Here is a 23,415-nt window from a genome sequence, read left to right as displayed (position 1 = left end):
CATCAAATAAAGTATACCATTGTTCTCTAACATTCATCTCTGTAATCAGAACAAAATATTTTCCACTACACTGACTTATCTTATATATGGAGGCATCCACATGAGTTACAATCTTTAAAGCGTACATCTCAAGCACCTTGTCTTACTAGATTATGGACATACTCATAGTTTATCAATCCTTTCATGAATAGTTATGCACAAGTCTGTGGCCTAAACCTTATCATCATAACACTAGTATTGTGAAACCCTAGCAGCCAACTTGATTGACACAAATTCTGGACATCAATAATGATGGCCTAGCTATTGAAGTGGACTTAGATTTTTGATCTCTAAACACAATGTGCTATACACTTCAATGTACCTCAATCAATCACAATGTACATATGATGTCCAATCCCTAAAACTAGTCCAAGTTTCAACAATAGCTCAAATTCAACTGTATCATCATACCTCAGATTTATTAATAAATATTGCTACACAACAACTCTATCTTATATCTTGGCAAGCTTTGTTGGTGAAGATATGGATCTTCAAGGTGACCCAATGAAACCTTTACTGTCAAGGATCAGATTTTAATGCTTCAATTTGAGCCCTCATGAGAAAATTTTATTTTTTCTTCAAGTTCAATACAACAAGTATATTCTCTAGCAAGTATTACCACCTCTTGCCACATCTGGACTTTGTAGTATGGTTCACAAAGATGCCATAGGACTGATATGTAGATAAGCGCTTTGAATCTCTAAAAATACTATTTATTGACTCAATTGCAAGACAAATCTCTGAAAAAAACCAATGATATAGAAATGATGCAAGAAAAAGGTCTGCAAAATTGTTTTATGGAGTTGCTACTTAATATATCAATACCAGTCAAATACTAACCCTAGGAGCTCTGCAATGTACCACCGTATGAACCTTAAGAGTGTTGAATATGTAATCAAGGGAGAGAAATTATGTGCTATAATTAAGTTTGTCCTTCTACACAAATATAGGCTTCAGATCATCTAGAAAAGGATGCAAACATACCATACTCAAGGCTGCAACAATTTCACTTGAAATTGCGTGACAATTACAATGAGAAATCTAAAATTGCATAGGAGTGACTTTAGAGGAACATGTCTTCCCAAAAACATAAATTAGCCCTTTGTCAAAAATACCTTAGAACAATTACTAAGTCTGCACACATAAACTATGTTAGGTGTTAAAATGGGTCTCCATGTGTGCCCAAATTTGAGCCTTAAGAGGGCCACAAATCTTTCCTAGAAGAAGATTCCACCAATTCAAAATAAAAGACTACCATAAAAATTCCAGATCAGCCTAATGAGAGTTGCATACATGCTACAGAAGGGCAGTGTATATAACCCATAGATCAACTTGAAAACTTGTGTTCAGACATTTCATTTCAGTCACTTTGTAAGGCCAAACTTAAGCCTTAGGATCTTCATTGGAATAACCTCCATAAAAACACGTCAAATATAAGCATCGGACCTTAGATAAGGGAAAGTGACCTCAGACAATGCTCCAATGAAACCATAAGCTAAAATAGAAATATTAAATACCAGGAAGTGTTTCAGAACTTTAACCTCCTCCCACAAATTTGCTTGACTACCCAAAGGCCATAGAGAATTAGAGATGTCTCAATGCATTAGATGTCACTGCATCACTAGCATGTCCATGCATATATTAATATCCAGTTTTTGGAAAAACAATAGGGTGAAACGAAATAATCTAGAACATATATTTTAATGAGGAAAAAAGGCACATGATCCTTTTCAGAGACCTTCCCTTTGGATATATCTAAATCTATAAATCAACTCCATCCCATGAATGAGAAAAAAATAAAGATATGGAGGGAACATTATGGGAAATATTACCTTAGCCCAAAGGCCTTTGCAAAAAATAATGGTGTTTAGATTCTTGTTGATATCTCCATTTGAAGTGAATATGATAAAACAGTTTGGAAAGGATGGAAGTAGCCTTCAAATCTTCCTCTTCATTTGATAGCACTTGAAGGAAATGACCCTAGCCCTAAAAGATTCAGCTCCAGTTGCTGTCAGAAAAGAGAATTACCCCTCATAGGGGAACACAAGGGCAATACACTGTAAAGCAAGTTTACCTTACTATTTTGAAACAATCGACTTATGGATTCTGTTGGGTCCCTATAATACTAGTGATTACCCCATTACTATTATAGTTATACCCCTTATTTATATTGTTGTGCCCCTATTACCCCCATATTGTTATTTTTGTGCCCCATAGAATCCCTCTATTGTTATTTTTGTGGCTTTATATTATTATTGTTAGGTCGGCTGGATTATATTGTGACTCCTTAGACTCCTATATATAGAAAGGAGGTTTTGTCATTTGAATCATCAAAGAATTGTTCATTTATGTAATGTAACGAAGGTTGCCCCCTTGAAGAGGCTGAATTCTAAGGCGTTGATCTATCTTTTCTATCTTTTCTTGAGCTGGTTTCATAACATTTGGTATCAGAGCTTTGGATTCTAGGTTTTGCTGCTCAAACACATCAAGCAATCGTCATCGTGGCATTTTCGCTATAACTTTTTTCTGTGACGTTTCAGAAGTCGCAAAAAAAACCCATTTGAGAAGAAATCACGCTAAACCTTGAGTCCGAATTTCTGAACTTTTCGCGCGAAATTTTCGGAGATATGATCTGAGGAAGTTGGTCTTTTTGCAGACTCCTGAATTACATTCAAAACAGGTGACCTGGGGAAAATTGTCATAACTTTCTCTCTGGGAATCAGATTGAAATTTCATAAGAAGGTACAGAAATGGGACAAATTATAGTTTCTTGTATATCTTTTTTAGAACCAAATATCGAAAAATTTACACGTGGCACTTCATACAACTTCGCTCTTCTGGAAAGGTCTATAATCAGGTCATCTTGGGAGATTGTGCATAACTCTTTCTTGGAGAATCCAATTTGGATCAGATTGGTGGCATTGGAAAGAGGACACAGAGAGCTACTACAGGTCACAATTTCAGAACTAGATGATTGGAAAATACAGAGATACATTAGAGGCAATATCGAGCTCCTACAAAGTGAAAAAAGGTGTGTAGATTTTTTTAAATTTTTGCTTAAGCTTGGTTTGAAAATTAATTTTGAAGGAATTCAAAGGGCATAGTAGAGCATTATTATCAGTAACTGATGCCCCGAGGAAAGAAAATGCAAACACCTAGTAAGGAACCTGAAAGCTCTAGCATGACTCATGAAGAAGAGGAAGAAATGCTACATGATATATCAAAATTACAAGAACAAGTGCAACAAATGTCACACTCACAAAAGTTAACAGATGCTAAGATAAATGGCGTGGAAGCTAAGATAAATGGCGTGGAAGCTAAGATGAATGGCATGGAAGCTAAGATGGACAATTTGAAGATAAATTTGAACACAATTTGAAGACAGGCATGGCAGATTTGAAGACAGATTTGAGAATTTTCTACAAGAAATACTTACTAATGGTGAAAAGGTAGTAAAGGAAAATCATGATGAGAACAAAAGAAATGTTAATCATGATTCCATAGACACTAATGTTGGATCGAAGAATCACCATATTCCAAAAATCGATATGAGGAAGTTTGATGGAAAGGATCCCGCCACATGGATATTACAGATGGAGCAATTCTTCGATCTCAATAATGTGCAAAACGCACAAAAGGTACGTATGGCAACTGTATATTTGGAACCAAATCAGTTTGTATCGTATCAATGGCTTTTTTCTCGTAAACAATTTATCACTTGGGCAATTTTTACGGAAGAATTGATAGCACATTATGAGGATACAAAAAGCAACACTTTTTTAGCCAATTGATAAGTCTCAAACAAAAGGGTTCAATAATGGAGCACATTGAGGAGTTCCAAAAATTGAACATAAGGGTAAAAGATATTCCAGAGGAGCATAGGATTGATGTGTTCATAGGGTCTTTAAAGGATAATATCCAACATGATGTTCGCCTTTGGGAACCTGATTCATTAGAGAAGGCATTCAGGTTAGCAAGAAAAATGGAAAGCAAAATTATGGCAACTAGGAAGCATAACACTCACAACTATAAAGACGGAAGTGTTGTTTCCCCTAGTCTTCCACAACCGACAAGGTTGACACCACAACAATTGGAAGAAAAAAGAGAAAAAGGGCTTTGTTACAATTGTGATAGCAAATACACAAAAGGTCATAATTGTGCTGAGAAGAAATTATTCTACATAGATTGTGAAGAGGAAGAAGAAAAGAAGCAAGAAAGGTCAAAAGAAGAGGATATATTCCAGGAACAAAGCCTAGATGAAGAACAAATAAATCTGACCATATCTTGTAATGCATTGGTGGGAATTACCACTCCTCAAACCATCAAGATAGAAGGACAAATCAAGAAGAAAAAGGTAATAGTGTTGATTGATTCAGGAAGCACCCACAATTTTATTCATTGTAGGGTAGCAAAAGAATTGAATTGCTTCCTATATCCAGCACCAGAGTGTCAAGTGATGATTGCAAATGGAGGAACAATAAATTGCTCTGGAAAGTGCCATAATATCAAGCTATCCATGGGAGAATATGTATTGACTATTTCAATGCTTTCCATTCTAATGGAAGGTGCCGATGTTGTACTAGGAGTCCAATGGCTACAATCCTTGGGTACAATAGCTTTTAATTTTCAAGAAATTTTCATCAAATTTTCTACGGAAGGAAAGGAAGTTGAATTAAGGGGTATTGCAGGGAAACCAGGAAAGATAATCAGCTCTAATGGCATGACTAAGCTTCTAAAAAAGGAGCAAAGAGGTTTAATTGCACAATTATGTTCGCTAGATGTTTCCACATTGGAATCATCTATTTCTCCAGATCTCCAAAAAGTCCTGGACAATCATTCCAAGGTATTTGAGACTCCCAAAATGTCTCCCACCTATGCGTGATCATGATCATGTTATTCATCTGATTCCAGGAAGTGTTCCTCCAAACATCAGGCCGTACAGATATCCCTATGTCCAAAAAAGTGAAATTGAACGTATGGTTACAGAAATGCTAGAGGATGGTATAATGCAACCGAGTCAAAGTTCTTTCTCAGCTCCAGTAGTATTGGTACACAAGAAGGATGGATCATGGCGCATGTGTCCGGATTATAGGGAGCTCAACAAGCTCACTATTAAAGATAAGTTCCCCATTCCTGTCATTGATGAATTACTGGATGAATTGCATGGATCAATTTACTTCACCAAGTTGGATCTTCGTTCGGGATATCATCAAATCAAAATGAAGATTGAAGACATTCCGAAAACAACATTTAGAACTCATGAGGGTCATTATGAATTTTGGTCATGCCTTTTGGCCTTACCAATGCACCTTCAACATTTCAAGGTTTGATGAATTCAATTTTCAAACCATTCCTTAGAAAATTTGTGTTAGTATTTTTTGATGATATACTAATCTACAGCAAGTCCTTGAAGGATCATGTTGAACATGTTGACAAGGTGCTACAACTATTGGAGGAGAAACAATTATATGCAAAAAGATCCAAATGTTTCTTTGGAGTCCAGGAGGTGGAATATTTGGGTCATATTGTATCTCATGAAGGAGTTAAGGTAGACCCTAGAAAAATTAAAGCCATTAAGGAATGGAAAATCCCCACATCCATAAAGCATTTGCGAGGATTTCTTGGGTTGACAGGGTATTATCACAAGTTTGTTAAGAACTATGGGAGAATAGCAGCACCTCTAACAACATTATTGAAGAAAGATTCATTTTCATGGACTCCGGAAGCAACAAAGGCCTTTGAACATCTTAAAGAGGCAATGTGCCAAGCACCGGTCTTAGCTACACCGGACTTCACAAAAACCTTTATTGTGGAATGTGATGCTTCAGGAAATGGAATTGGTGCTGTTCCAATGCAAGATGAAAGACCCATTGCTTTTGAAAGTCGTCCAATCAAGGGAAAGTTTTTAAGCAAAGCTATTTATGAGAAGGAAATGTTGGCAATACTCCATGCACTTAAGAAATGGCGACCCTACCTAATGGGAAGACACTTCAAGGTAAAAACAGATCATGATAGCCTTAAATACTTTTTAGAACAAAGATTATCCTCTGAAGAGCAACAAAAGTGGGTCACAAAGATGTTGGGTTATGACTTTGAAATCATCTACAAAAAAGGGAAGAAAAATGTGGTGGCAGATGCACTCTCAAGAAAGGATGAGGATGTGGAAGCATTGTTGTGTGCCATTTCTATTATCCAACCAGATTGGATAAACGAAGAAAGGGAGGAATGGAAGAATGACGAAGAAGTGTGGGCACTTATTCGAAAGCTACAACAAGATTCCAGTACTTATGATACATTTAGCTGGCAAAATGATTCGTTATGGTACAAATATCGCTTATACCTCTATAAGAATTCCCAGCTAAAACAAAATATTCTTATGGAATTGCACACTTCTCCCTTAGGAGGGTACTCAGGATTTCTAAAAACTTACCACAGGGTTAAGAACGAATTTTTTTGGGATGGCCTTAAATCAGATATTCAAAATTTTGTGGTGGAATGTTTGGTTTGCCAACAAAATAAAGTTGAAACAATTAAGCCACCGGGACTATTACAACCTTTATCCATTCCAAGCCAACGTTGGGAGGAGGTTTCAATGGATTTTATCACAGGTTTACCCAAGTCTGAGGGAAAGAGTGTCATCATGGTGGTAGTTGATAGACTTACCAAGTATGCACACTTTTTTGCATTATCACACCCATTTAAATCCAGTACAGTTTCTACTGCATTTATGGAAATTGTTCAAAAGCTACATGGAAACCCAAAGATTATTGTAAGTGACAGAGATCCCATTTTCACTGGAAATTTTTGGACATAATTATTTTCTTGTCTTGGTACTCAGTTAGCTCATAGCTCATCTTATCATCCTCAATCTGATGGGAAAACTGAGATAGTAAACAAATGTTTGGAAGGATATCTTTGTTGCTTTGTATCTGATAAACAGACACAATGGGTCAAATGGTTGCCTCTGGCTGAATGGTGGTATAACACTTCCTTCCATACAGCAACAAAAATGACCCCATTTATGGCACTTTATGGGTATCAACCACCATCCATCACATCATATTTAAGAGAAAATTCTAAGGTTCAGGCAGTGGAACATCACATCAAACATCAACAACAAGTCCAACTCTTAAAGGATAACCTCGTGTTGGCACAAAATAGAATGAAACAACATGCAAATCAACATCGCAGTGAAATAAGTTTTGATGTAGGTGATTGGGTATTCCTACGGCTACAACCATATAAGAAAATGTCCCTAAAGCAAGCTAAGAAGGATAATAAACTATCACCAAAGTATTATGGTCCGTACAAGGTGTTGCAGAAGATTGGTACTATGGCATACAAATTGGAGCTTCCTGCAGCCTCTCGATTGCACCCAGTTTTCCATGTTTCATGTTTAAAGAAGGTTATAGGCGACAAGCTCCCAATTCAAACAATATTGCCAGAACTTGAAGAGGAAGGAAAAATTATATTGGAACCGGAAGCAGTCACAGAAACAAGAACTCGACAGCTACGAAATCGATCAATTTCAGAGTATCTTATCAAGTGGAAGAACTTATCTGCTGAAGCTTCCACATGGGAGGATGAGAATTTTATGCAGAAGTATCCAGAATTACTCAAGCGTTGAGGACAACACTTTTTTGAAGGAGAGGGGCATGTTGGGTCCCTATAATACTAGTGATTACCCCATTACTATTATAGTTATACCCCTTATTTATATTGTTGTGCCCCTATTACCCCATATTGTTATTTTTGTGCCCCATAGAATCCCTCTATTGTTATTTTTGTGGCTTTATATTATTATTGTTAGGTCGGCTGGATTATATTGTGACTCCTTAGACTCCTATATATAGAAAGGAGGTTTTGTCATTTGAATCATCAAAGAATTTTTCATTTATGTAATGTAAAGGAGGTTGCCCCCTCGAAGAGGCTGAATTCTAAGGCATTGATCTATCTTTTCTATCTTTTCTTGAGCTGGTTTCATAACAGATTCTATGTGTTTCCATCATGTGGAACAAGTTCTTACTCAAAATGTAGATTTATTATGCCTCATATTGCATATGAAGCTACTAATTGTTGAGAACTAGTTCAAAAACCATATACTTTTTCCACCTTAGTGGGTTTGTTGCAAATATTGTGACATATCCATGACCCATATTTTTCGTGACTACCCTTTAATGATCTCATTATGGAACTTTATTATCTCTGAGGTAAATATCCCTTTGTCTTCTAGACCATCCAGTTGGGATCAAGTTTTCTTTTGTCGAGTATAAGAACTACCCTAGAGTCATGACAGGAAATACCATAAATAAATCCCTCTTACCCATCATCCCTAGGTTTGCTTTGTGGCAAGCCTAGCTGGGCAAATTAAATCCCATTTAGTTGAGAACTTAAAAAGTTCCATATGTTTACATAATTATAGAATTGATTATGACATATTATCAAAGAATAAAGGACACATAGAAGCTCAATCCCAAACTGAAACAGTGGATCATTGACTAGTAACCTGCAGAATGGACAGTGGAAGATGCGAAGCAAGAAATAGTCAGAAAAACCTTCATTTCATCTTAACCTCTCTGGGAAAATCATAAGAGACACAACTACAATCTTACATTGAGGAATGTACACAACTACAATCTTACATTGAGGAATGGACACAATACTAAAAGCATAAAATTTAGTAATCAAGGTTTGTACCTCATATTGGAAATTCTCCAAATGAAGAAAAAGAAAATGGATGGAATTCTTTACCTTCCATAATATAATTTTCAAACCAAAACTTTTAAATGTTTCACCTTCAAATCAAGAAATTTTTCAAGGCCTATAGGAAATAAGGGTATGTTTTTTCTAGGGATCAATCAATGTATAGTCTTCCCCTGCACCCTCCTGTAACATAGAACCATCATAAAATAATGTCTAGAAGTTAGTTTCTAATTAGGTTAGAAGATCTAGCATTATCTATATCCATTATCATACAATTGTGCAGAATTAGTGGACCATCATTTACCTTATGAAACTAACTCCATCAAAGGTTTGAGCTTTGACTTCCTATAGATTATAATGTCTGCCTTTCTATCTTGAACAACCTTGCCTACTAGTACTGAATATTTCTTTCCATTGTGCACCAAACTTCTAACATTCCAAGAATTTATTTTTGTTTTCATGATCAAATATTTGTTGATTCATTAAATCATTGAAAGCGTTGTGAAAAGGAATTGTAGAAGGTATAATTGTGTCCTTGGGCTCACTTTTGTCTATATCCAACCTATTTTCACCATTTATCCTTGTAGCATGGTATACTTATTGTGTCACAGGTCTTGAAATTTTTTCATATTAAAGTGATAGGAAGAAGTGGCTTCTATATGTTGACCATGACAAACTCTAAAATGCGCCACATTTTCTCTTCTTCCCCACCCCCTTGGATGTTATGAGAGTTGTGCTTCCTGGCTCTTGTTTTCCCGATAGTATCGTGCAGTCACTTCCCTGAGGACATCATTTGCCAGTACATCAACCCTTTTACAGTGATTGATGACTCCAATGAGGAGCTTACCTCTCACTCTATTCATTTGGCCTCAACAGCTAGCTTCAGCGTCCCTAGACATACTCTCTATTGTATTTCACCCATTCACCCAGATTTAGTTGTTAGCATTTCTCTTGTACTCCTATCTTCTCTTAAAGTTTATTTTAGCTAGGGAATTGATCCTTATCTTTATCTACTTTTTGGTAGCATTGATTTGGGAGTTTCTTTCACAGTCCCACTTTTTAATTACATTGGATATCCTCTCTCAGTCCCATTGACCTACTTTTGTGATGATTAGTTAGAAACAAATAAAATCATCTTATCTTATTCTATTTGATTCCAACACCAAGAATTTTCCCAAAGGCTTCACAATGTGTTCCATGCAACGAACTCTATAAGCCAATCAAGAAAGTTTATTATATCCACAGAGAATATCTCTTTTGAATAGAATTGTTGATGTGGCATATCAGTCATGTTCCACAACCCAACTTGTACAGTTGCTTTAGTACTACTCTTATTTAAAAGTTGCACCGATGCTGGCACTTCCTAAGCCACACATTGATTCCACATTACAAGAGTTGTCCTATTTCCACCTTTTCAATGTCTTCATAAGAAAGAATTCTTCTCAAGGATTGAAAAATAATTGCCTGCTTGGTTAATTTGTCATATATTTCTTGAGCTATAAGAACCTCAGAAAAAAAACCCATGTAGTAAGCACAGCTCATGAAACCTTATTTTCTTGATCATTATAGAATATTTATGAACTATAGTAGAGGCTTTTGCCTCATTAAACTCCTTAAAGTCATCATTGTCTACTAAAGAGTTAAGAGGATACTCTTTTTTAGTACATTCAACAAATGACTTGAACTTTCTTTTGTCTTTCATCTCGAGTAAACCCTACTCCAAGATCCAATGTATCCTAGAGTCATTAGAAAATGTCATAATTTTATTTATGTTTCCATTAATTTTAACTTTTGTTGTCTTAATTTTCTTCAAAGAAGATATTTTTGAAGATGTGACAAACATGTCATTCTAGGGAACAAAAATTTCCACCCAATTATCATTAGACAAGAAAACATGCTTGTTGAAGGAAATGAGCAAAAAGAAAGCCTTCTGTGTTGTTTACTTTCATTAACCCCATTTGAGATACAGTCCCAAATTTTTTCCATGTGGAAGCTATGGTTCATGAATGATATGGAACCTTGGATGAGTTTTCTAGACCATGAGTAATTGTCTTTATTTTTCTTCCCCTCTTAATATGTTGTCTTGAGTGCATGCAACTGAGAAAACAGGGAGAAAAAGCAAGAGATATTACCTGTATCAAGTGATGGCTTGCTGGGAGAATCTTGGAGGGTAGCCTCATGGAGACATTCACTCGTTTCATGAGCAAGAGATTTTATTTATTAGTGGCTCCCATTGAGAGCCTTAGGATTTATCACTGGTGTCAAAGAGTCAATGTCATGTATGAATATCTCTTCCCTAGCATATGTCAAATAAATAGAAGTCTATGTAGCCCTCCAATGACAATCACACAGTCCTCTTGTCACGTCGGCTTCCAAATAAGGTGACAAACTCATGCGGCTCACATTAAGGAGACCCACCCACTCAGATGCTTAGGTCGGCTTAAGTATATGGAGGAATCACTATATACAGGAGGCTAGGCTCTTTGCATTACCATAGAACATACTTCGCATACCTCTGAAATTTTCGGTGGATAAGACAGTAAAATAGTTTCATATCTCCATAGAAAGGTCTCTCTGTATTTTGGATAGTATGGGTGACAAAATGTTGAAGGGAATCAGATCCCTATAGAAGCTCAGATCACAGTGGCAACAAGTCTAGGGTGGTAGCAAGACAGAAGCTCGGATCATAGGGGCAACAAGTCTAAGGTGGTAGAAAGACTAAAGCTTAGATCACAGTGGTAGTAATCTCAGTTAATAAGTTCGGATCTATGAAGTGGATATATTCATAGTGAATATAATCACAGTATAGATGCTTCTCTACAATACTTTTGTCTCAGTGTTATATCAAGTGCAAGTAAGGCACCATTGATGACATAACAATTCATTTTTGGTAATCCTATTGTGATAAGGGCTCATGAAGGAAACAGATTTGTGAAGGCAGTAATGAAGATCTTAGTATCAAGACAATGATGAAGATCTTGGTGGAAGAGGAGTCAAGAAGAAAATTGTCAAGAGAACGTGTGTCTTGGTCTTGGAGTGGCTACTAGGTCAAGGGTCTTGGTCTTGGTATTCATCAATTGGAATCTCTATAAGAAGAATTTGTGCGTGTTTTCCTCTCAAAGAGTGAGAGGTTTTTGCCATGGCTCATAGCCTACATGTTGTGTCTCTTGTCTATTTATGTTCATGTATTGGTTACTGTTTGATGAGGAAGTACATTAAGAATCTAACATAAAGAATATCCTAATCTAAACAAGTAAAAAACATTCACAAGCAGTCACTAATAGAAGAGAAATCAACTAATACTAGTGCCCTAGATTTCTCAACATGGTAGTAATCTCAGTGAAGAAGTTTGGATCTATGAAGTGGATATATTCACAGTGAATATAATCACAACATAGATGCTTCTCTACAATACTTTTGTCTCGGTGTTATATCAAGTGCAAGTAAGGCATCATTGATGACATAACAGTTCATTGTTGGTAATCCTAATGTGATAAGGTATTATCTCTGTGATAAGGGCTCATGAAGGAAACAGAGTTGTCAAGGCAGTAATGAAGATCTCAGAATGGAAACAATACTAAACACATAAAATTCAGTAATCAAGGTTCGTACCTCAAATTGTTAATTCATTACCTTCCATACTATAATTTTCAAACCAAAACTTTTAAATGTTTCACCTTCAAATCAATAAATTTTTCAAGGCATATAGGAAATAAGGCTATTGTTTTTCTAGGGATCAATCAATGTAGAGTCTTCCCTTGCACCCTCATGTAACATAGAACCATCATAAAACAATGTCTAAAAGATAGGTTCTAATTAGGTCAAAAGATCTAGAACTATCTATATCCACTATTGTACAATTGTACAGAACTAGTGGACCATCATTTAACTTATGAAACAAACCCCATCAAAGGTTTGAGCTTTTAATTCCTATAGATTATAATGCCTGCCCTTCTATCTTGAACAACCTTTCTTGCTAGTACTGCATATTTCTTTCCGCTATGCACCAAACTTCTAACATTCCAAGAATTTAAATTTTTTTCATGATCAAAGATTTGTTGATTCATTAAATCATTGAAAGTGTTGTGAAAAGGAATTGTAGAAGGTATAAATATATACTTGGGCTCACTTTTTTCTATATCCAACCTATTTTCACCAGTTATCCTCGTATCATGGTATACTTATTGTTTCACAGGTCTTGACATTTTTTCATATTAAAGTGATAGGAAGAAGTGGCTTCTACATGATGGCTAAGACAAACTCTAAAATGTGCCATGTCTTCTCTTCTTCCTCACCCTCTTGGATGTTATGAGAGTTGTGCTTCCTCACGTTAAAATTGGCAACTAGGGCCAAACTCCATGTGGGTCATCTTATTTATGGCAGCTGATATTTTTCCTGGACTCCCCTCATTGAGAGGTGTAGGATTGATCTAAATATCATCTGCTTCCGATAAGTATTCATGGAGTTATGAATTTATTTGTGTTATAAGACAATTCATCAAGGTCGACTAGCAACCAAATAACCCCCACATGTGCTCAATGTTTTAGTATAAAAGGAGATGACTTGAGAGTCATTTCACACACACTTCACTCTTGATTTCTCTCCACTCGCTTTGGGTTTTAGTGGAAGAGAAATCTAAGAGAGGAAGCCCTAAATGCAGGAGGAAAAGAGGTTGATCTACGTTGTCCTAATAGAGATCAAACCTTAGTTTTGGAAGGGACCTATACGCTGACCTAAAGAAGATGTCCTTACCATTAACACAATCATGGAAGGAGTGTTAACGCAGCTATGAAAGAGGCTAAACAAGTTTCCCTAGCCACAGTCCTAAAAGGATACTTAGCCACAGTCAAGGAGGGTTACATGATGCCCTATCCGCAGATCCATGATGCCCTAGCACATGTCCATGATGCTCTAGCCGCAGGCCACTTCAAGTGACCAAATTGATGGATGGAGGGCCAAGGTTCTAGGGCCAAGAGGGTAAGCTCCTAGGCTGAGTAAGGGAGGAACATAAAGTTGTATGGAGATGCCTAAATGCAGGCCTAATGTTGCTATCCTAGAATACCCTAAACGTAGTCATTCACTTCCATATGCTATTCTAAATGAAGTCTGTTCATACTTGCAGGGAGGCTGAGTTTGGAAAGGAGAATTACAAATTGTTTGAGGGCAGCAAAAGGTAAGGTAAGACTATTTCGGAATGTTGTTAGCATGCAACAGAAGTATGTGGTAGGCCACAGGCCTAGCCACTCCAAAATAGACCAGCGTGGAAGTGTTAGGGGCTTCCATATGCTCAAAACAGCAGCATGAGGAGGCAGCCATCTACCTTGACTAGGCTGCAGTTCATTAAGGTTGTTCAAGGTATGTTTTGGGTCATGATTGCTGGGTTGTTGTAGGTTACAATGGGACAAAAACAAGAATGGAGTTGCAGCCACAAATGGGACAACAAGAAATCATAGGAGCAGTAATGACATGTGGCAGCCAAAGCACATTGGGATAGCAGTATCAATGCTAAACAGTGGGACAACAGCATGGTGCTTGTTGGAGCTTGGTACTTGGGACAAAAAGCTATGACATGGCACAACAATGCTAAACAATGGGACAGAAGAAAATGCAATCATGGTGGAGCATGGTAGATGGGACAACAAGGACATGGTGCTTGCATGGGACTGCAAGCAATCATGGTGCAACAGTATGATGTGTGCAACATGGTAATGAGGTCCAGCATAGTGATGATAAGGTACAACAAGATGTTGCAATACCGGAAGGTGCAACACGATGCAACACAGTGAGGTGCAACATGATGATGAGGTGCAGCACAATGATAGGTGATGGAGTCACCTTGGAGAATCAGTTGAAGTAGCATGTCTTCAACTGAGCTCAGCTAACTCATGTATCATCTTCTTAAATATGATCTATGCTATTATAAGTCAAAGTGTTGACTTTTGTTGTATATGTACTATCTCTCTCTCTCTCTCTCTCTCTCTCTCTCTCTCTCTCTCTACTGAACTACTGAAGAACATATAAGAAGAATTGATCAAGGGTTTCCCCACATTGGGGTTTGTCCCTGGCTAGCGCCACATCTTGTGTCCTCTTGTCTTGGCTTGTCTTCTGCGATCTATGTCTATGTTCTATCTGCAATTTACTTTAATGCTAATGTGATTGCTAATCTGGAAAAGATATTGATCTAACTATGAAAATTGAAATAAATTGCTCTAAGCATAGAACATACCTAAAATTAACACCTCACTCTTTTGTTCTCGATAGTATCATGCAGTCACTTCCTTGAGGACATCATTTTCCAGTACATCATCCCTTTTACAGTGATTGATGACTCCAATGAGGAGCCTGCCTCTCACTCTATTCATTTGGCCTCAACAGCTAGCTTCAGCGTCCCAGGACATAATCTCTATTGTATTTCACCCATTCAACTAGATTTAGTTGTTAGCATTTCTCCATTCCACATTCCAAGAGTTGGCCTTTTTCCACCTTTTCACTCTCTTCATAAGAAGGCATTCTTCTCATGGATTGAGAAATTATTGCATGCCTAGTTAATTTGTCATAGATTTCTTGAGCTATAGGAGCCTCAGAAAAATCACCCATGTAGTAAGTGTTGCCTCATAAAACCTTCTTTTCTTGATAATTATAGAATATTTCTAAACTACAACAGAGGCTTTTGCCTCATTAAACTCCTTAAAGTCATCATTGTCTACTAAAGAGTTAAGAGGATACTCGTTTTCAGTACATTCAATAGACAACTTGAACTTTATTTTGTCTTTCATCTCTAGTAAACCCTACTCCATGATCCAATGGATCCCAAATTCATTAGAAAATTTCATAATTTTATTTATATTTCCATTAATTTTAACTTCTATTGTCTTAATTTTCTTCAAAGAATATATTTTTGAAGATGTGACAAACATGTCATTCTAGGGAACAAAATTTTTCACCCAATTATCATTAGAATGGAAACCATGCTTGTTGAAGGAAATGAGCAAAAAAGAAAGCCTTATATGTTGTTGGCTTTCATTAACCCCATTTGAGATATAGTCCCAACTATTTTCCATGTGGAAGCTATGGTTCATGAATGATATGGAACCTTGGCTGAGTTTGCTAGACAATGAGTAACTGTCTTTATTTTTCTTCCCCTCTTAATATGTTGTCTTGAGTGCATGCAGCTGAGAAAACAGGCAGAAAAAGAAAGAGATATTACCTATATCAAGGGATGGCTTGCTGGGAGAATCTTGGAGGGCAACCTCATGGAGATGTTCACTTGTTTCAATCTATTGCCTCATGGAGACGTTCACTCGTTTAAATCTAATCGGCATGCACTTACCATCGATAGAAAATATTCCATGTCATCTTTGGAAAGCTTTTGAATGGCATGAAGGCCCTTACGGAAGAGGAATGGAACCCAAGCAAAAGGGAAGTCCTCATGTGTTTCCTCATCTTTTGCTGCACTAAAGGTCGGAATCACGTGAGCGATCACTGCAACAACCTCCACTGACAACATCTCAATGCAAAGCACCCTCAACTTATCCTTCAGGTAGGGGTTGATCTAATTTCACTCTTCTGGGAAGAGGCTGGCAATGGATTCAATAAGCTTGAGTATTTTATCGGAGAGAGGAGGCGTCAACCCATATGGGATCACAATGTGATGGCAATTTTAGTTTTTGGGATTTGATTTCCATAGAAAAATAGTTTGGAGTGTCAGATTGGGCTCCAAATGGAATGTACAAAACTGATCTTTGGTATTTATCTGTGACTTGATGTCTAGAAGCAAGAATGTAGGATAGTTTTTACAATAAAAATCAAACCCTAATATGTACCAGAATGGTAGTCTCATGCTTTTAAAGATGAAGTAAAAGCTGGGAATGACTCACCAGGTTTTACATATATCCAGAAGAGAACAATTGCTTCAGGAAGATAGATATTGCCAATGACAATGAGAATAGATGCCTATAACTTTTTGAATGAAGATTCGATGGTGACATTCGATATTGGATCTGCAATGATCAATGGAATGAAGATTGGAGGCATTCGATATTGGTTCTTTCATGATCAATGCACTGAAGATTTCGATGGTGGGATTTGATATTAGGTTAGCTAGTCGTAAAACCATAGTAATTCAGAACTCTCTTAGATGTCATTTTCATGCACTATGAAAAGTTTGTAGTTGGGAGGGGTATTGTAAAGCAAAATTAAAGTTTAAATTTTTAAAATATGTTAAAATTTCCAATGCTAAAAAAAATAGATACAATATTTTATTTGCACTTATATATTTTAGGTGTATTTGAGAAACTAGTAGGTTTATACATGTTTTTGGTTCTGATATTAGGTGGTATTTATTATAGTAATAAAAATAAAAAGAATTTAATTTTAAGGTCATGTTTCTATGCAATGATTTTTCTATTAAAGCTTATGGAGGAAAAATGTGAGATGTTGGAAGGAAACAAGTGCTTTTAATTTTGTTGTATTGAAAACATTTACGTGCTCTTGCATATTAGGTGGGTAAAAATAAAATAGAGTATATAGTAAATGGATTTAATAGTTAAAAATAAATGTTAGTTTATTAAAATTCATATGTCAAATTTGGAAGGAGTAGGATATACATCTTTCTTTAGGTTAAATATATTCAAATTGTTGTGTGAATGGGGTTGTAAGACCCTATGTTTTCATCTTGAGAAAATGGAGTTCTCTCCTAGTCATTTGCATAGTTTAGGTTGTTATAAGAAAAGTAGGTGTTTTTCCTTAAGACATGAACATTTAATTTTAGGAAGTGTGATAATGTGGTTTCAATGAGGCATTAAAATAGGGAATGAGAATGCACATTCATGATGCTAGTGTTAGGTTTTGCTTCAGGTATGAGTGCACGTCTAAGAAGACTCTAACAAAGGTTGAAGAGTTTGAATAGTTAGAGATGTTGGAGGGTTGTAGTCTCCATTAAAGGCTTAGACGAGTAATTTAAGCACCATGAGAAGTTGTGAAGAAAACGTAAGACATTTGACAAGTTGCACGAAGGAAACTTGGTAGTGGTACTATGTGAACATTCCTTGATCAAAGTTCATACCCTCTCCTTAGCACTACCACTTTGCAAGATGAAGAAGAAATGTGAAATAGATGTGCAACCCACTAAATAAGTTGGCAAGGTTGTTGCAACATATATAGGTGGTCATGTCGCGTTGCAAAAGGAGGTGTTGGCCCACTCCCATTTTCAATAATTTGTCAACCTTTGAATTTAATTCCCTATGAATGTGATCAAATGATATGAACCTAAAGATTCTAATAAGCTCCATAATTCTAATCATCCTCAGATCCAATAAAGAAGTGTATAAGGAAGTATAACCTTTCATCCAATCTATAATAGCCTTTGAATCCCTTATGACTTGTAATTTTAGATTGTTGAAGTGACAATTAAGATGACTAACATAAACGACTGATTCATATTATTGTAGTTCTTGTTAAGTAGTCATATTTTTGTTCCTTGACTAAATTAGTCATTCACGTTAGTCATTTTTAGTAGTATTACTTATTAGCTAGTCGTATATTTTAACTCGTGACTAAATTAGTCATTTATGTTAGTCATTTTTAGTTGGATATCTTAATATTGCTAATTTTTTGTAGTATTTCACTTGGAAAAGTTGTGGTGACTAAATTTTTTAGTCACCTAGTCACTACTTTCACCATTTTCTACTAGTGGACTAAGCTGGATGAGTGACACGAGATCGAACCACATTGGGTGTAACTTCTCCTTCTATAAATCAATAAGGTTGTTTGTTCCTTTTCCAATACTTTTGTCTATATCTATGATGAATGTATGTTCAAATGTTGTCGATTCCATTTGATTACACTAAATAGATCATATGTCTTGATTGTTGTCGTCTTCTGTTTATGTTGGCAGGTACCAATTGTGCGAATTCAGTTTGAGTGGGAGCGATGGGAGAAACTCAAAGGAGATCATAGGAAGTGAAGGATCACAAGCAGGTTCTTTTATCTTATCTTTTTATTGTAGGAAAAGGTTAAACATCTTTATTTTAGTTGTTCTAAGTGTAACTACCCACTTAGGGAAGATATACTTATCCGTAGGTATAAATTTTGTATAACAAATTGGCGACTCCACTGGGGAACGACCATCATTCCTAGTAGTTATCCCTTGTCTTAGCAACACCAGTAGACTTTGCTTGAGTTCATTTACCTATATTCAGTCATTTTGAAGCTTGTTTGGTCAAAATGTGTGCTTATTTGTGTGCTGATAGTGCTCTTTGGCATCAACGCACTGTTGTTCTTGACACAGTGCGCTGCAGAGTAGCCTTAGCCTAGAGACAGTGCTCTACAACACACTATCTCCCACTCAGGGCTGCGCTGGTCCCTGTCAAGCCAAAAACCCATCTTTTTGCTTGATTTTTTCCAAACTGTTTCACATCTTGTTTGCTGAATGGTCAATGTTTCTCTGTCCCTGAAGTCCAAATTAGCATTTCTTTTCCATGCCCACTTTGGCTTTGTTTGTTCAATGTTTCTTTATGTTTTCTTTATCATTGTCGAATCAATCCCAAAGTTAGCTTACATTGATTAGCCTTTACTTTTATGAAAAAGAATTGTCGTAAAGTCTTCATTTCTTTGAAAAAGAAATTGTCGTAAAGTCTTCGTTTCTTGTGAAAAGAATTGATTGATCATCTATTCATTTAGTTTCTTTATGTTCATCTAAACACTAAAGGAATGAAAAGAAAAACATGCATAATGCATTTATAATTTTGTGTGTACTTGGAGGAATGGTATAGGGAAAGTTGCATTATATGTGCTCTATGCTCTTTGTTTAGAGATTATGATTGATCTATCCATTTTAGTTACGGTTTTCATTGTTTAAATCAAATGAAAATAATGTTTCCCATCTTAGTTACATTCTAGGAGTTTCAGAAACATCACACGATGAACCTGAAAGGCAATCTTTTAAATAAGATCAACTAAAATTTATCTCAATTAACCTAATGGAGCATTGTAACTTAACGCATAACATTTAGAGTTCTACGCTAAAGACGTGTTCCGACATCGTTAAACATAGTAGCTGTCGCTAACGGTCTGCGATACATTCTGAGTGTGATACCTCATTCCACGTATGTAACTATATCGTATCTCATCCACGTACTTTCAGGTATATCAGGTGGCGTTCTAGTATAAAAATTATAAGGGAATTCTCTCACTGTGTGGTTTCGCATTAGATAGTGCTAACACGGATTGGGCCTCCATGTACTTTCGGGTATATTTTGGAGGACTACATTAGGTTTCTATTCATCCATAGGTAACCAAGTCAGAAGCCTTGTATACTATGATACACCAAAAGCAACATTCGAGGAGATTACCTGCACATATGTTAAGTCCTTGGCTCCTCCAAGGTGATATATTGCAGTTCACAGTTACTTGGTAATTATTTTGCCTAGATTACCCTCTTTTTGTTTATTTCTTTTTATAATAAAATCAATCAGCAATCGTGAAAGAAAATCAAGCTTTACCCTGTCATTCGCGTAGGACAGCGAGTGAACCACCTTTACTGCCTGAAGCTACACCTAGTAAGTGAAAGCAGTCTCGTTTAACTGAGTCTAGTACATCACAAACTTCTAGTTCTTCGTCTAATTTACCAGAGTCACCTATACTGATATGTACTGTGATTCTAGTTACTCCTACTATTGTTGGTTTATCTGCTACTGAAGTGGAACCTTTACAATTACCCGAGGACACTAAAAGTGAACTTAGTGAAACAGTAACTGAAGTTTTCCAACAAGAAGCTGATCCTCAACCAGAAGTTGTTCAATAAATTCATCCCGAACCCGTTGTTCTTTTACCAGAACACTTAGATCCCGAAATTGAACAACCAGAAGTTGTTCCCATAGAGGAAGACGATCGACCAGTCTATCCTCAGACATATGTAACTGTTGAGACTTCTCCTTTACCATAGAGTCAAACACTGGAAATTTATTACAGACCGGATGGTGAAATCCTTCCACCTGGTTTGATTGCTATTGAAGAGGAACTTGAAGAAGAAACTTCACCTAGAACTCCAACTCATTTTGGACCAGGGCTTTATCTTTGTCCTTGTTTTCCTCTGTTTACTTATACTACTCCTCTTGATCCTGTTTACTTTCAAAATCCTGTTGATTCATTAGGAAATTTATTGGGTCATTTGACTATGGCTGAAACAACATCCTAGACTGTATCATCTGTTACAGCTGCGACAACGTCTACTGCTGCTACTTCTTCGATGTTTATCACAACACCCAAGTCAAATCTGTATCGTGGTCTGCCCATCCCACTAGGTTACCAATCATTATCTAGAAATCACTCTAGTGTTTCTTCTAGTCCATGGTCTTCACCCATGTCGTCCACAGGAATTTTACGTGGTTCTTCACTTACGGATATTGAACAGTTTGATCCATCAAGTCAATATCAAGTTGGTCCATCTGGTTACCATCTAATGTATCCACTTAACATTGGATTACGTCCATATGGAGAACAATATGCCTAATATTCTTATTCTCCATACTCTGGGGGGCCACCATATGGTAGTTTACTGTCATCTTTAGGTCCAACTTATTCTGGAATGATTGTTTGTCAATGGCAACCTATAATGCCTATTCAACCAAGGCTTGTATATTCATCACAACCAATACAACATGTTTCATTCATACCTACTACGCCTATTGTTACGACTTTACCATAGTTGCAAGCTCAATTGATTGTATCTCAACCTTTGCAAGTTGGTCCTTCAACCTCTTACCCTCAAGTTTCAGGTCTACAGACTCAGTCTTCTCAGGCCATTTTACAACAACCGTTTATGTCTGGAATCCAACAACCTCAGGCTAGTTTACCATTAATTGGGATGACTCAGACTTATACTGGTCTAATTTATCCACAACTTGGTCAAACTTATATTGGTGGGAAACAAATGTTGTATCAAAAACCGTGGTAGCCACAATACCAACAACAACAATTCCAACAGTACCAAACTTATCCTGGACTTGGGCAAAACTCCTATGATGGGTTTGGTCAACAACAAGCTTACCCAGGTTCTAGTCAACAAGCCTATGCTAGTTTTGGTCAACAACAAATTTATCCTGGTTCCCAACAACAACCTTATATTGGATATGCTCAACAAACCTACCCCTATCAAGCTTACCAGCAACAGATTCCTTATGTTGGTATGCAAAGGCCTATTGGATGGAGAAGATCCATCCAATCACATTATGACTTCTCATTTATTGTGTTCATCCAACTCCCTAAATGATGATTCAGTAAGACTACGTCTTTTCCAGCTAATGCTCACTGGTCCGGCTGCAAAGTGGTATATTGAATTCTCTCACGATTTGTTTCCAACAAAGGTCTTTACACATTTCTAATTCAAATTTCCAATGACTCGAATAAACTACATTTAAAGTCTATTTGGTTGGCATCAAACGGATTCTTGTAGAAGGTATTTCAGGTGGGCCTTGGCCCTTATGAATATCTTATGTACTTTTGATATAACGAATTAATGACCACTGAATTTTACAAAGTTTCTAACCTGAATCTCTATTTGGGTGTGTCAAAATGTGTACTAGATCCTGTGACCTTGAAACAGCAATAAATGCAAAAAACACTTTGTAAGCAGTAAGTGATCAACATACCAAAAATAGGTAAAACTACAATTAAACAATGTGAAAATCCTTTACATAAAAGATACATGAAGCGAGCACAAATCAAAATATTCGTTCAATGAAAAACTAAATGGAAACATTCTCAACGTATGCTTATACATATCTACAGAAAAAATGCGCAATCACAATGCTTTAAATCTTCTTAACTGAAAGAGAATCATTTCGAAGTCCATGTCACTTTCCTTGGTGATTTGGTAAAATTGTAGATCACTAAACTTCTAATAAATGTTTGAAAATGAATACAAAAATAATAGCTAAGTAACAAATACACTAACTTGACATTGAAAAGAAACAATTTCTTGTGTATATAAAGAAAATGTGTGTGAGTCTTACAAAAACAGTGTTTGAAAAAATGCAAATTTCTTGAGCCAAAAAATGCAATTTTGTGTCTAGCTTGTCAATAGTGCACTCTTCTTACCAACAAAATGGCTCTTGATTTTGATGATTCACAAACACAGGGAAAAACTTCATTCACATCAAAATAGAGTGCAAACGAAATTACTTCATTCATAACAATGATATGTGATATGCACTTTCAACATTGTACTATACTATATAATAAGAGCAACTTACATGTATGTCATCTAACTAAGTGAAATGTGTTCACAATAATATTACCAAGCAACACCTACTTAATATTGTTAAATATCAATATATGATGTGATTTGTGTTTACCTGTGTCAAATTGCCTTCACCAATGTCACAATTGTTGATATGTGCCCTATTCTGCCATCTTATGTATTTCAATTAGTTGAACATATGTCATATGTTTGAAACAGATGTAATATCTTTGTAGTTCATGAGTTAGTCTTCCCACTCCAATTACACAAAAACCTTTGTTGCCCCTCCCATGAGCTCGCTAACCTGACTTCTCTGTCCAAAATAAGAATTATGTCACCCCTCCCATGAGCTTGCTAACACAGATTCTTTGTCTAAAATAAGAATGTTCACTTCTCTTCTAAGGGTTTCTCTCGATTATCCATCTATCCTTTTA

The sequence above is a fragment of the Pinus tabuliformis genome, chromosome 5_1 (assembly GCF_031772625.1).
Source record: "Pinus tabuliformis cultivar Carrire ecotype Pingquan chromosome 5_1, CPIR1, whole genome shotgun sequence".
Lineage (NCBI taxonomy): Eukaryota > Viridiplantae > Streptophyta > Pinopsida > Pinales > Pinaceae > Pinus > Pinus tabuliformis.
This window is presented reverse-complemented; position numbering follows the sequence as displayed.